The sequence below is a fragment of the Spinacia oleracea genome, chromosome 1, assembly GCF_020520425.1.
Source record: "Spinacia oleracea cultivar Varoflay chromosome 1, BTI_SOV_V1, whole genome shotgun sequence".
NCBI classification, from domain to species: domain Eukaryota; kingdom Viridiplantae; phylum Streptophyta; class Magnoliopsida; order Caryophyllales; family Amaranthaceae; genus Spinacia; species Spinacia oleracea.
The window spans coordinates 86,746,394-86,759,293 of record NC_079487.1 but is presented as its reverse complement, the minus strand read 5'-3'; positions in this window follow the sequence as shown (position 1 = coordinate 86,759,293).

Sequence of the window (12,900 nt, the reverse complement as noted above, 5' to 3'; positions counted from 1 at the left end):
TTGTTGGATCAAGGACCAATCATCCATACCATGGTGTGGGCACTCTCTCTGCAGATCCTTAAACGTTTCCCAGACTTCAAACAAACTCTCGTCTGCTCGTTGGGTAATGGAAATTATCTCTCCCCTTAGACGAGCCGTCTTCTTAGGTGGGAAGTATTTCACATAGAAAGCAAGAGCCAAAGAATCCCAATCGGTGATTTTCATAGCTGCGCGGTTGAGACTATTAATCCATAGCTTTGCCTTCCCGCTCAATGAAAATGGAAAGAGTATCTCCATAGTCTGCTCTTCACCCTTTTCCCCAATACTGAATGAAAGATTGAATATGGAGATTAGGATCTTCACCCTTTTCCCCACCGAATTGGTGTCTCTCAATCATATTTATCAGCTGGGGTTCAATCTTGAAGTTCTCGACCGCAATAGAAGGCATGATCGCCTTGGGAAGATAAGACAGACTTGGCTTAGAATAGTCTGTAAGCCTTGGCACATGTGGGGGTGGTGGTGGTGGTGCTTGGTCACCCATCTCTGAATCTGTATGGAATAGATTGCTAATCAGATAGTCGGATTCAGAGTCATAATAGTCTCTCAACTGTTCAACGAACCAACGCCGTCTACGAAAGGTCCGTTCAGGTTCAGGATCGAACGAAGTCAGATCGCTGGTATGGACAGTCCTGGGCATAAACAAGCAAAAACTAGAAAACAGTCGTGAGATCCGATCTCAAGGAACGGGGGGTTCCTTGAGAAGTAATGTAACAAACAATAATCTAGAAATAACAATTAATAACAGAAAATAAAACCGTTTCCCCGGCAACGGCGCCAAAATTTGACAGGCTAAAGTCGTATTACCTAATCAAAAATAACCTTATTTCACCAACTAAAAATGTAGTAAGGGAAGCAGGGATCGTATCCACAGGGAAACATGCGTTCTTTCTACTATTAAAAGACTAATCTAGACTACTGGTAACCAGAGTTGGGTTGATTTGTATGTCAAACTAAAGCAAGTAATCAAATCGGAAAATAACAATATTAAAGGAATGTAGGGCAGCGGTTCACCATAAATGCAGACCAGGATTGGACAACGGACAATAACAATCAACTAACAATCATAACTAGGAAAACATGCATCTCTCGAATCTTATGAATTCCTTAGGATAAAACAACTAGCAGGCTCTCGCTATGTACTAGAAATAATTCCTATCTAATAGCCACAGACCAAAAACATCAGATTTATACCTCTCGACGCATAATCTAAGGTTAATCAAACTGAAATCAAAATAGTCCGGCCGAACAGAATTGACGAGCAATAATAATAAGCTATAGAAATTATGATCAATCAATCAATTAATCGAGTCCACATATAATCCCAATCATGCATTCATGGATCCCCTAAACCCTAGAAATTAAACTACTCACTCATGATAATAAATAACAACGCAATCAACATAATTGAAAACATGATTAGATCGATAAAATAATTTAAAGCAAGAAATAATACCGGATTAAAAGACAATGGAATAATAAAGCTTGAATCTTTGATTAAAATTAAAACTAAGTGTTTGGAGAAAATAGAGAGAACTAAAAATAAACTAAGTAATTGAAACTAGAGAATAAAGATGTCACTCCAAATAACTAAGGCTCCTTTATATAGTTTTCCTAAAATAAAGCCTAAAAACGGAAAAGAAACCACGCGAAAAAGCTGCAGAGGTTCGGGCGACGCTTCTCCCGATCGGGCGAAGTGCTCGGCAATCGGCCCGATCGGGCCAAATTCCGCCCGATCAGGCGGTTTGCGAAAGGGCTATGTTTGCCTTCTGATGGGCGCCCGATCCGGACCGGGCGAACTGCGCCCGATCGGGCGCGTATGGATGGCTTCAATTCTTCGTCCTTCCGCCCGATGGTCGCGTTTCGCCCTCAGCTCACTGGGCGATTTGCAATCTTCAATATCCTTCGCCCATATTACCGAGTCTAACTCTCGGGGCCCAACCATAAGCATCTAAGGCTCCCGAAAGTCGACGATAAAGGTCCCGAACCTCCTCGGGCTCGTGTAGTGGCCTAAATCACCATGAAACGGGTCTAAAAAGACCAATTTCTCATAATCAAACCTGAAACTCAAGGCACACTCAATAACGTATATTAGTACTAAAAATGGCTCCTAAGAGCTCATTTGACTCATAAAGGTACTAAGGGACGGGGGTAAAACACTATATAAAACGCACATATCAGTCTTCCTTAGTAATGTTACGGTAAGATGGAAGAAACCGTACTTGCTCCAGAGGTAACAATTCATGATTGTGTTGGGATATAAATTGAATAAGTTGCCACTCTTCTGGAAAAATGTCAAAGGATTTTTTTAGTTTGACTCTCATAACGGCTTTACAACCACACCTTAGAGATTCTCTATTTTGTTGCTCCTTAGATGGATCAACAAACTTTTTCTCTGGAAATCCTTCGCGGTGACAAGTGAAATCTCGTCTCTTCATCCTCCCTTCTTTATTGATAAACTGACCTTTTCGAACGGAAAACCCACTTCTTTTAGCATAATTCTCAAAAAACTTATGAGCTTCTTCTTGAGTAAGAAAAGATTGCCCAACAAAAGGCTCAAAAAAGTTTTGACTTGTAACCTTCTCACATTCATCTTCACTCAAGTCTACCATATCTTTCTCGTATGTACCAAAGTTAATGAAATCTAATCCGAAGTCATCACATAATTCATCTTCTGGATAGTTCAAATAAATAATTTTTTAGTGGACATCAACCTATAATATGATACTGACATCATAAAAACAAAAATGTTAAAATTCAGCTAGATAAAAACCACATTACACAATAAAACATAATGTACATTTTATTGTTCTTTTCCATTGTTTATACTGAATATGTGACTATTAATTCCGGAAGGAAGTTGTATATAGCAGTTACTGAATAGAGTATACTGGAATTGTACTACACGACCACATGGGTAGTTCACGGGGTGGGATTTTTCCAATTTCTGAATACTCGTGTTACTTTGGCCTAATTGAAAGCGTAAATTTATGTACCCCATGTCTGCTGGTTGAGCATCCAACATTCCAACATTAATTATGCCAAGAAATAAAATTGATTTTGGTGTGGAGATGGGGTGGTATTTACTCTTGGGCTGTTTCATTACTCACTTTTTGGAGTTAATTGGAAACTAAAGCTTTTGATCATATATAAATACTTGAATTTTCTTACTGCATAGATATTTTGGGTTGTTAACGCCTCCCTTGGTGAGATTCTGGGTTTTATTGTTGTTGCGGGATGGTATGTGGTGATTCTTCCGATCGTAATTAGTTGTCATATTTTTCCAATTTTCCTACACCGAAGGATATGGCCGTAATTCTACAAAGATATATGTATACTACTTCAGATTTTGTGATAAAAGTTTCCGGACATCCTAAAATACTTTATGTGACTATTAATTCTGGTCTTCTCTATATGTATGGTGTATATAGCCGTCAAAATGAACCACTATAAAATTTCCACCACAAAAACATACTCTTCTAACCTCAACAATCATAATGAAGTAACAAACGTTCTTTTAAATGCATAGTCTCATGTGAGAGGGATATCAAATATCAATACGGCTCAATTAATCTTAGTCTCATATGATATAATCTCAATTTAATTTCAACTAATCAGAACATATCCTTCGATTCAAAACTATTGTAACAGATGACAACAAAGAATATAGAATGGGTCATACCTGCGACAACTTATATTTGACGATGATGAAAATTGTTGATTTGAAGCAGGCTCCATTGATCTTTAATAATCAAATGACTGGACGTTCCGTTCTTATATTATAATTCTTTGGCGGGAATAAAGTACAAAAAAGACGAAGTTTTGGAGGGAAAAGCTCAAACAAAAAAATTAAGTATACGGAGTATCTCTCTAGAGAGATAATCTCTCACTTAACTAACTCACTAAGGCTTAGCTAGAAAGTCCCGTAAAGAAAAAAGGGTTAGCTAGAATGGGTTATAATAGTGGCATAAATTTTGTTTGTAGAATTACGATTAGAACTTAAAAGCAATACAAATTGTTTAATGGTTTTAGTCGTAGTATAAATCTCTTGTACAATAAATCTCTAGCTATAAAGCACCGTAGTATGTATAAGAGCAAAAAGGAATGAAATATTTAGGTTAGCAAAAAATTAGGGAACAAAATAGTAATAATAATAATAATGATGATGAAATTCTAACCTTAATTAGTTTTGGAGAATATATTTAATTGCTTAATATAATCCTCCAATGATTACTTAACCTATGCACTAGGTGCATAGGTTAGAAAAACCGATTTACTTATTCAAAAGCTTTTGTGTCAGACAGACTAACAGTGAGGCGCCTGTCAGACGGACGTCTTCCCCACGCGCGTGTGAACTCACGCGAAGGTATAAAAAAAATAAAAAAATTCTCTCTCCTCCAATTTCATTCTCTCACTTTCCGTGAAACCCAGAAACCCTAAACTCTCTCACTTGCACGAACCCTAATCGCGATTCCTCTCTCCTCCGTCGTTGTCCGTCACCACCTCCACCGCTTTCCTACATCAACTCCGGCACCATGGAACAAAGATAATCCTTATACGGCGAAGACAATAATGTTTTTCATACACCGCGATTTCGTCCTCCTCAATTTACTCGAACTTCTCCGCGATTTCATCGTCCTCCTCCTCCTCAAATTCCAACTAGTTTTTGAGCCCGTTCTCGGTTGTATAGTGGTTGTTCAGATGTCTTTTGAAGTTTTAATTAGTGAGTACTTGTGATTTTTGGTAACGGATGAATTAAATAGATGTATTTGAAGGTTGGAAAAATATAAAATAAATAAAAACTATAATGTTGAATAAATATTGGATTTAAAGGGGTGGAGTGGAAGAGATGTATTTGAAGGTTGGAAAAATATAAAATAAATAAAAACTATAATGTTGAATAAATATTGGATTTAAAGGGGTGGAGTGGAAAAGACTAATGAGTATAGTACACTATTAATAACTTGATGTTGAATAAGGAAAATGGAGTGGAAGAGACATTAAAAGTTGTAAAACATACAAACAATGAAGAATATTTGAAAAAAAAAAAAAAAAAACAAAATGATGGATGAAATGAGAGATGCCACATGGCTTCTAATAATGAGATGCCACATGGCTTTAAATAATCTATTGTTTTCCTTTTTAAATACTAGGTATAGACTAGGTATAGACTAGGTATAGATTGTTTGGGTTTTTTTAACTAATTGGTTGTGTTTATTAACTAATTCGTTGCGTTGCTTAACTAATTGCATATCAGACTTAACATATACTTTTTTATCAGTTAACATATTAATTCAATTGGTTAACTATCACTTAACTAATCGGCTTTATTCTTAACTAATTGAATTCAAGTTAACTAATATTTTCTTCATTTTACAGATCCAGGTATTTGGAACAATTTAACAGAGGATGAAATTAGAGGACCTTTGACTGGACATGCTGGCACAGTGGCTGAAATAAAAAATCTTTATGAAAAACATTCAATACTTGTTGGATTTTGAATAAGAAAAACTACAACAAGAAGGAATCCAAAAACTGGAGAAATGAATGAAAAATACTTTTGTTGTTCTAAGCAAGGACAAAGAAAGGAAAACATATCAAAAAACAAGAAAGATGAAACAGTTGAAAGCAAAACAGAAGTCAAGTCAAGGCAGCCGAAACAGCAAAAACTGACTAGAACTGGTTGCAATGTATAAATTCGCGCAAAGTTAAACATAAATGGAAAGTTTGAAATCACCCATCATGTTATAGAACACAATCATGATTTAACTAGATTGTCACTGCAACACTTTGAAAGGTTTTCATGCTTAACTAATTGGTTTCCATTCTTAACTAATTTATTTTCATTCTTAACTAATTTCTTTCCATGCTTAACTAATTTATTAACTAATTTAATTTCATGCCTAACTATTTGTTCCCCTGGTTAACTAATTGAATTTCAGGCTTAACTATTTGTTACATTGCTTAACTAATTGCATTCCATTTTTAACTATTTGTTTTTCAGATCACATAGAAAAATTGATGATGAAAAGGAGCAAGTAATTGAAGGACTCAGTCTATCAGGAATCAGATATGTGTAATGAATCTGGCGACCCAAAGGTGCTTGGTCGATCACACATTAAATGACCATATGAATTTTACGAGTAGATTGAAAATGAAAACAATAGGAGGGAAAGATTCACAAGCTGTTGTGAATATGTTGATTCGCAAAGGAGAAGAAGATCCAGATTATTTTTATCAAGTGAAGTTGAATGAGGCACCAAGTAATAAGCATGTATTGGAGAGACGGGATGATGAGAGAAGACTATGATGTATATGGTGATGTGTGTGTGTTTCACACAACTTCCAGAAAAAATAAGTACAATTTAGTTTGTGCACCGTTTGTAGGCATCAACAACCACTGGAGTAATGTGATGTTTGCTTGTGCATTTATTGCTGATGAGAAAACAACTACTTTTGTGTGGCTATTGGAAGCATTTCTGGATTCTATGGGAGGAAAAGCACCTATCACTATCAGTAACATGCTATTGAACAGGTAAGAATACCTTAACTAATTGTTTCAAAATGCTTAACTAATCTCTTCAAATGCTTAACTAATTGCCTTTTTTATTTGACTAATTCATGAAAAATCTTAATTCTTGATAGCCATTCTTAACTATTTTGTTATGTAGTGTAACACCCCGTATTTTTAAGTTTCTTTTATTATTTTGTAAATATGATTATTATCGTAATTACGTCCTTAATTTTTCCGATCTATTTTAATTATCCTATTATGTCTACCTTTTCATTGTGACATAATATATACTTACTATTTGAGCCCAATTTATTTTCTTACGTGAGTTTTTTTCCCATTTTGCAAGCCCAATTTTGTTACTCCAATTTTATGAATAATCCTAAAGCTAAGAAATTACAGTTTTGTCCTTGGTCAATTAGATGACCAAAATACATTTTTCTTCTCCTTTCTTCCATACGTGTAAATGGTGGAGCTTGCCACCAATTTTTTTTTACTTTTCTTCTTCCAGAAATCTGTCCAAGTACATGGGCCATTGCAAACCCAATTAATTTTCTTCCTCCTCCATACGTGTAAGCTAGAGCATTTCAAGAGTGACAATTGTTCACAAATTAATTCTTCTTCCATGACTCATCAGTGTCATCAAATTCTATAAATTGCTCCTCCAAACTCCATTGTTATGCAAGTTTAAAACCCAATTAACATTTCTGATTATACTTCCATGTTTAATTTTCTTCCCTCTCTATTTTTCCTTGTTCAATTCAATGTAACCATTAATGGCCATATTTTTCTCTCTCCTTCATTCGACCACCGCGGCGACACCACCTCCTGGCCATTTCCGCCGCCTCACTTTCCGGCCACCTCGCCAAGGAAATAATGCCCTTGATCCAAGTATGCATTCAATGCTAAGTCTAATAAATGCGATTCAGTATTAATTAATTAAAAAAGTTAATAATTCAGTGAGATCCAGTGAGCTGAATGCCTAGCTAGAGGCCTCTTCAGTTCAAGTGAAATTAATAATATTAATCCACAACTTACTCTTGACTGAACCCGTGGGGTCACACAAATAGTAAGTGAACAGATCAAATATTTAAGTGAATTAAATACTCTATTTATGAATATTCGAAAATGACGGATCTCGGTTCCAGTGGGAACTGAAATCGTCAAAAAGGCAAAATATGAATACTCCGGAAATGATGATATTGCCGAAAAAGGAATTATGGATCATAACGGAAATATAAATATTATCCAAGTCGTAGATGTTGCCAAAAACGGAAACATGGTACGTATCGGAAAATATTATCGGAAATAGAAATATTGTCGGAATCGGAAATATTGCCGGAAACGGAAATATTACCGGAATCGGAAATATTGTCGGAATCGGAAATAAATTCCGGAATCGGAAATATTAAATATTTGTTCGAACCGGAAATAAATTCCGGAATCGGAAATATTAAATATTGTTCGAATCGAAAAACGAATCGGAAGCACGACGTACGAAACGATCGTCGGACGAGCTTGCTAGACGCAAGTCCCAGTACGAAGTCAGGCCCAGCGCCTAACAAAGCCCACGGGCACAAGCGAGCAGCGAGGCAGGCCCAGCGCGCAAGCGGCAAGGCAGGCCTAGCAGCAGCGCCCATCAATGGGCCGCGTGCTGCCAGCGCCCAGCCTTGGGCCGAGCCGTGCACTAGCGCCCCTTGTGGGCTGCGAGGCTACGTACGACCGAGCCCTTGGTCGTTTAGGATTGCTTACTTAATATCGTTTTCCTAATGCTACTCGAATTGAATATTTTTGTTAAATCTGAAACACTTAAGTTTTTGATTAAACATTAAATTCTAATGATTTAATTTCAACTAGAATCCTAATGGATTTAGTTATTGGAATCCTAGTAGAATTCTAATTCCGTTATTTTTACCCTATAAATACGTGGTTCATAATCACAATTTATATATAAAAATTCAATAAGTGTTCACATAGATTAAGTTCAAGTAAGAATTTAATAATTTGCCTAAAATAATAATTAAGCTTTCCCAATAAACATAGTACCTTAGAGAATATCCTAGTTGGTTGAATCTAAGGCGGATCCGAACGTGATGTGGACTATCTACGGAGGGGCGACATTTGGAGTCCTAAACTTGTTCTTGTTCGGTTCGGGAGCAGCTAGGGAAGGCACGCATCACATGTATGTATCCTAAATTATGCTAATTGACTATGTGGCAATTAATTTAGATTCCTGGCTTTATGATTTTTCCGCATAAAATATATTGTTTATATTTGTCATAAACTAACACGCGCTCCACCTGAGCTCCTGTGTTCTTTTGATTCTGATGTTGCGCCATCCTCCGTCTCGGAGTTGCAACTTTGTTCTCGTTGTTTTCCGCTTATGCATTTCCACTCATGACAAATTAATGTCAAAGTTTAAAAGGGGCTTATTATTTAATGGGTCATGATATAAAGGAGCAATTGTATAGAATGGGGCGCAAGTTTTATCAAGTAAAATATTGTTTTTAGCTTTGGTCAACAAGTATAACTTCCTCTGTTCTATTTTATATGACACAATAATTTAGGCACGTTTGCCAATGCACGATTTCGAACACTAATATCTTCAATTATAAATACGAAAAAATTATAAAAAGTTGATATTTGAAAAATATTTATTGAGACGAATCTAATAAGACCCCACACGACTATGTTTTTTCTTAAGTATAAATCACAAAACGAAGTCAAAGAAGCATTTGTGAATAGTGTCCAAAACTCAATTGTGTCATATAAATAAGAATGGATGAAGTATCAATTAGTAAGTACTCCGTACTTCGTATTTGTTTGAATTTTAGGTGGACATTTCATTTCATTAAAGGATCTTATGGGTAATGATTAATGCATATATTTCTATAATTTTGAGGTTATTATGTGGATTATTAAATTAATGATGGAGCTCATGGAAGCCGATAATTATGGGATTCGAAGAAAGAGTATGAACGGTTGAGGTAATCTTTATGTCCAGTGTTTATGTTTATTCTCGTATGCAAAATATGTGATTATGTGATTTATGTGCTAAATTATATGATGTATGATTTAAAGTTTTTGAGTACGATGATGATAAGATGTTATTATTTTATGATGTTAAAAACGTTGTTCGGGAATAATTATGATGCTTATAAAGTTATTTTAAAGAAATACGATGTTGCTTTTGTCGGCATGGAAAAGTGAACTGAACTAATAAATGGGCGAGTTACAGGTGGAGGCAAGTTAAAGTCAAAGTTAAAGTTAATGGGAACCAGTTCCCCCCTGAATGACGTACGAAACGTCCCGCCAAAGCCTGTACTTGCCAATGAGCTGTAAAGGAAATGATTTCTTGCCGACATATGTTTTCAAGATAACGAATTTAAGTTATTTCTGAACAATAAATGCTAATGATTGATATGTGCGAAATGGTTTTTCAAAATAAAACCGTTTTGACGGGCTGGAGTAATATTATTGAGTTTTCCACTCATTTTTGGATTTTTCTGTGTTTTTTTCCTGTTTTCCATTTTCATGATGATGTACAGGTTCAATTAAGGAGCTCGAGTTGCTCAAGATGAGAGTTATTACCGGAGTCTATTTTATTACGGAGATTATAAGATAAGACGAGAAATTATTTATTTTAGAAATACTGTTAATGAGGTGATTATGAGAATGCTGATTTATATTTGTTTTGGGAATATTGTATTATTTAAAGAAATGTTATTTGAGAATTATTTTATTTGTGAGCCCATACCCACAGGTCCCAGGATTATTTTATGCCTATTTCCGCTGCCAATGATCAGTTAAATACAGTTTATTACCGATAATTAAGGTACCGAAAAGTTGGGGCGTTACAGTTTGGTATCAAAGCGGAGCCCAGCCTGGCGTGCTCTGCACTGCCTGGGTATGATTTTTGGGATATGAGAAAGTTTTGAGGTTTTAACAACCATTTGGGTTATTAGATATTAAGTTATGAGAATAAAGAGTTTTAATATAAATGAATGACTTTTTGGGATTATTAAGAGAGTATGTCATAAATATAACTATTTGAGTTTAGACCAACTTTAAGATCCGAGATATCCAGTTTCGAGGACGAAACTTTTTCTACAACAACCTTATTATGATTGGACCCACCCCACCACCACAACAACCCACCCCACCTTACTCTTTTCATCAGTGATGATTGGACCTTCATCAGTGATAGGATGAAGGTATGTACTCATCTTGACCCTTTTCTTATTTTTATGCTTTATTATTCCCGAGTCAGACACTTGAACACGTACTCGGGTAACATTAATGTACATGTTTGTGTTCTGCGTAGGGAGTTGAGTTGGCAGTTAGAGAAACTTTTCCTAGAGCAACTAGGAGAGTTTGTTTCCAACACTTATACACGAACTGTAAGAACAATGACTTCAGTGTATCTGCATTCCACAATATTTTGGATAGCTGCTGATGCATACAATGAGTATATATGTGCATGGTAAGGCAATGGAGAAGATCACTGAGTATAATGCAAATGCAGCTGCATACTTGGACAACTGCACTGAGCAGTGGTCTAGGCATAAGTTTGATCCTACTGTTTGTTGTGATCACAACACAAAAAACTTTGTGGAGTCATTCAATGCATGCACAAATCCATTCAGAGATATGCATGTCTTCTCATTATTGGAAGGTATAACTCCTCAAATCACAGTCATGCATTCCCATGTTTTGTGTTGTTTGCTGTTGTGTTGTGTTTAATGTTATTTCTGTTGGTATACATCAATCAGAAGTTGGTGTATGCAGAGGGTAGGGGCTAGATTTGACAAGGCAATTGACATGGAGGATGGTCAGCTCACTGCATATGCAGTAAAAGAGTTGGAGGAAAGAAAAGTGAGTCCATGTTATGACACAACCTGTTGAGGGGGTGAATTTGAGGTTAGGGATGGCCATGTCAACTTCCCAATCAGGCTTGCAACAAGAAGTTGTGCATGTGGGAAGTGGTAGATCTGTGGAATCCCCTGCAAGCATGCATTGAGGGTGATATATGACCAAAGGCTGAAACCCCATGATTATATCTCCCCATGGTTCAAGGCTGATGCATACAAGATCACCTATGTAGAACACATTCATCCCATGGAAGATTCAACTCAGTGGCCTGACTTTGGCCTCCCTACCATTCAACCTCCAACCATCAAAAGACCAGTTGTCAGACCTGCTAAGAAGAGAAAGAGAGGGGCAAATGCACCCAGGAAGGGGAAGAGGAACACCAATGTCAAACGTGGAAAGTGCAGAGAGTTTGGTCACAACTCAAGAACATGTAAGAGTGGAGGAACAAATGCCACTGGACCAAGCACTTCAAAGAGGGGTGCAGCAGGAGGAAGTACATCAAAGAGGGGACCAAACACAAGGAAGAGGTCAAAGCCAACTGCTTGACCATCATGAGAACATTCTTTTGTGAATTGTAGGTGCACAAAGTTAAACTAACTTAGTCAATTCAGTTAAGATTTAGTCAGAATCAGTTTTTGGAAACAGTTCAATGCTTAGACAACCTGTTTTTGTGCAGTTTCAGTGGTGTTTTTCCACTTAGAGATCATTCTTCAGAAACATTGAAATGCTTAGAACACCTGTTTTTGTGCAGTTTCAGTGGTGTTTGTCCACTTAGAGATCAGTTTTGTTAAAGCTAATATGCTTGAGCAAGTATTTATGGAACAAAGTCTCTCTTTATTTCATGAAATTTGTTACAACTCTACTTCATTTCTATCCAAATTAGAAATGCGAACATTAATACACCAATTTTAATTGCAAAATTGATATGTTGTTTATGTTGTTTAATCTTCTTCTTCAATAGCTTCAACTCTTCATGCATTCCCCTACTTTCTTCTTGCATTCCCTTGTTTTCATCAGCTCTGATTCCCTTGCTCTGAACTTCATCAAGTGTCTTCTCAAGAAAACCTTTGCACCACTTGAAATTGTCACAAGAATCACACTTGTAGTAAAGCTTTTGCGGATTTTTTGTCGTTTCCGAGCTTCTAATGGCAAATCTTCTCCTGCAAGAGCAATTTTTATTTGGAACTCTAATATATGCTAAATTTGGGATCGAAGAAGGTTCGATTTTTGTATAAGAGCTCATGGCTAATTAGGAACAATAGTAGAGGGGAAAGTATGCAAGTGAAGTGAACACTAGTAGCATTTATAGGCAGCAAGAACATAACGACTATATTTTGCTCCCTAGGATTAATCAAACTAGCCGTTAAATTCAAATTCCTGCAAGTTGGGTATCTGGTGCAACTTAGTTTCAAAACAGGTGTATATTGTGCAATACGTTTGTAAATAGGGGTATTAAGTGAATTATAAACACGACTTAACTG